We start from the raw sequence: 3,352 nt of genomic DNA on the forward strand, positions 1-3,352 counted from the left end.
AATTGAAAATGCGACCCCCTTCTCTCCGAATTATTATAACTTTGAAATTATGGGGCTTTCAGGCAAAGATATGGAGAAAGGAGTAACAGTTCTTTACTAGTATATATATATGTATAACAAGACAAACAACAACAATGGCAGCCACAACAAACAGAACCAGAGTCCCAGCAGCAGCCTTCTCTCGGCCGCAGGCACTTTCCCCTCTGGTGCAGTTCCGGTCACAGCCAGCAGGGGCGCTGGTGCGATGGTTCCCCCGCGGCTGCAGGGGGCGCTGTGGCGCGAGCTCAGCCACCTGTCCATGCGGTTAATGGCGAGTGTGCCGGCAGAAGAGCAAGAAAACAGACTTCCTTTACAAACTTGCATTGGCAGCCTATCCTGGTGTTCTTCCAAATGGTAAAATGGGCTGCAGCACGGACTTCGGAGCAGCAAGCAGGAACAGCAGAGGCGGGCACACCCAGAGTGGCAGACAAAACATAGCAGAAACTCTGCAGCTGTAGCAGGAGCCATGGGGGTTGGGGCATTGGGAAGGGTGCTGCCATGAGGGGAGGGGATGGAGAGTATGGGAAGGGGGTTTGGGGCAGGTCCCTACAATTTGGTGCAGCTCTTGATGCTGCAGCACAGCCAGTCCATGGGCTCAGGGTGACAGAGGGCAGCCAGGCCACAAGAAGGGGGTCCCACAGACAGAGGGAGCTGTGAATCACCTGAAGGAAGGAGGTGTTATCACACTATATTTTGTTGTCATTGGTCACTTCAGCCTCACTGCAGGGAACTTGCTGCTGCCTGGAGAGAGTTGGGGAAAGGGTTTTGGGGTCTGTGCCCAGACTGTGATGAGCCCATTGGAGTCATTGCCGTGGATGATTCTGTCTTGTATCAGGTCCATGGCTGGAGTCAAGGCCAAGGCAAGCCCTGCTCCTCCCTGCCTGCCCCATGGGCCCCCACGGGCACAGACCATGCTGCCCCTGGACAAGGACCACCCCAGGGGGCCGGGATGCCCCCGTCTCCATCAGCCCCAGCCCCGCAGCCCCCAGGGATTGCTGCTCACCTTTGGCATCTCTCTCTGCAGGCCCCTGCAAGGAAAAAGGCAGAGGTGGGAGGCAGAATTCCTGCACAGCCCTGCCTTTCCCTGCTCTGGGCTGTGCAGTGAAGATGATGGGCTGAACCTGCACATCTCACTGGCAGAGGGATTTTTCTGTCCCAGCCTTCACAACCCTGAATCCCCTTTCCCAGCCTGGTTTCTCCCAAGCTCTCAGCAGCTATGCTCAGCCAGAGTGTGGAGCAGCTGTGCTGGCTGCACTCAGGGCAGCTCAGAGCCTCAATCCTTCTGCCCAGAGGATGGGAGCCAATGTGTGACTGGGGCAGGGATGCATTTGGTCTCTCCCTCCCCATTTTGGCATTCACTCACAAGGACTCTGGAGGCAGAATCTTCCTAACTTCAGAGGTTTTTCTTCCCTCAGGTGACAAAGGAAAAGCCTGAGAGACTGAGATTCCTGGGACATGGGCTTTAGGATCCAATGATCCTAAAGCAACATGGGGCAGACATCAGCAGCCCTGCATCAGGGTACAATTTTGGCCTAAAATTTTACACTAGTTTCCCCCCAGATCCCTTACCTTTCCTCATGGCACCATAGCTGGCTGCAACCAGCAGGAGGAAGGAGATGGTCACCATTCCAGTGATGATTCCTTTGATTGTGTGGGGTTGCCGGGTATTAGTAGCTGGGGGAACAGAAGTTGTTGGAGAATAAGAGGCATGATGGGGAGAGGAAGCAGAATGCAGGATATGCCCTTAGAGATGAGCTACACCCTGGTTGTTGTACCTCCATATGTCCTGGTGTTGGCAGCCTTGGCCCAATGCTGAGAGACTCTGGGTGTGCAGGGAGGGAATCACTCACCTTCAGTGGATGTCTCCTGACTGGGAGAAGAGAAAGGGGCAGTGAGAAAGTCTGCAGCTGCCCCAGGTCCTGCACAGACTGAGCCACTGCGGGGACCCCCAATCCACCCTCTATCAACTGCGGGGATCAATAAATGAATGCCCTGCTCAGCTGTGGCTCTGCATTAGATCTGGCACCACCACTCTGCCCTTTCTGTGATGCTGGGGCAGGAGAGGAGCACGATGCTCTGCTGGGACTGGCAGGAGTGTCCCTGGTGCCCAAGGCTGTGCTGAAGTGCACCCTGACCCCCAGCATCCCAACTGCCCAGGGACATGCTGTGGGGCAGGGCAGGATCCCCTCCCTCAGCTGGGGTCTCAGAAACCCCAGAGTGTTTCCTGTGTGTGCCCCAGTGCCACGACTCACCTGTGACCCTCAGGTTTGTGGGAGCACTGAGGGCAGAGTTCCTCACTCAGTTGCTGTGTTCCTTGTGCTGGTATCCACATGTGAATGTCCCTGTGCTCTCCCTTGTCATGGTCAAGCGCATGAAGTAGCTCCTCTTCCCTGTTTGGCCTTCAGGCTGTGCACCTGCACCCCATCCTTGCAGAAGATGATTCGAGTGGCAGGAGACTGACGGGCAATGAGGCACTGAAACAAAACTTCTTCTCCCTCCTTTGTGGCAAAGGTGTTCATGAAGAGGGCAGGAGCTGGGAGGTCGTCTGGAGAGATTGCAAAGAGATGCCCAGGGACAGTGTTACTGTTGTCAGGGCAGAAAAATGCCTCAGGTCTCTGAGGGGAAGATGGGTTCACACATCCTCTCCATGGGTTCACACATGGGGAACAAAGACCTTCTTCCTTCCCATCTCTATCCCCACACAACTGCCTTTGTGGGATGTATCACTGAACTCACCATGCCCTGGGGAGCTGCAGATGTCCTGGGCCATCATACTGGTACCTGCACTGTGGGGCACAGAGGGGTTTGGTCAGACGGGTGGAAACCCACCTCAGCCCCGTGCCCCTGTCCATGTTCCCACTGCTGAGTCTTGGCTGGGCCAGCACCTTCCCACCCATGAGGCTCCAGACTGCATCTCCTTTGCCTCATGGATTTACACCTCTCCAAGCACATCTTGGTTGGGTTTGTGGTTCCAGGTGCCTGCCCCTGGCTCCCTAAAACATTTCAGCATTGGCAATGTCTTTCACTATGGACCAGAACCACTTTAGAGGGATTGGGAATTGCCCCTTTTGCTCAGAGGTCCATGGGAGCTGGAGGAAGCACTGGTCCTGCTGCCCTCCCCAGAGCAGCTCTGCCCCTCAGTGCTGCACGGCTGCTCCACACACCCTTTCCCCTGGGGCCTGCCCTGGGCCCAGCACGGGCCCTGTCCTGCCCCGCTCAGCAGCCCTGCAGAGCTGAGCCCCAAGGCAAAGCCATCCCCAACTCACCCAGCAGCAGCAGGAGGAGGAGGAAGAGGAGGAGGAGGAAGGCCGCG

Source organism: Corvus brachyrhynchos, unplaced genomic scaffold, assembly GCF_000691975.1.
Source record: "Corvus brachyrhynchos isolate BGI_N302 unplaced genomic scaffold, ASM69197v1 scaffold343, whole genome shotgun sequence".
Classification (NCBI taxonomy): domain Eukaryota; kingdom Metazoa; phylum Chordata; class Aves; order Passeriformes; family Corvidae; genus Corvus; species Corvus brachyrhynchos.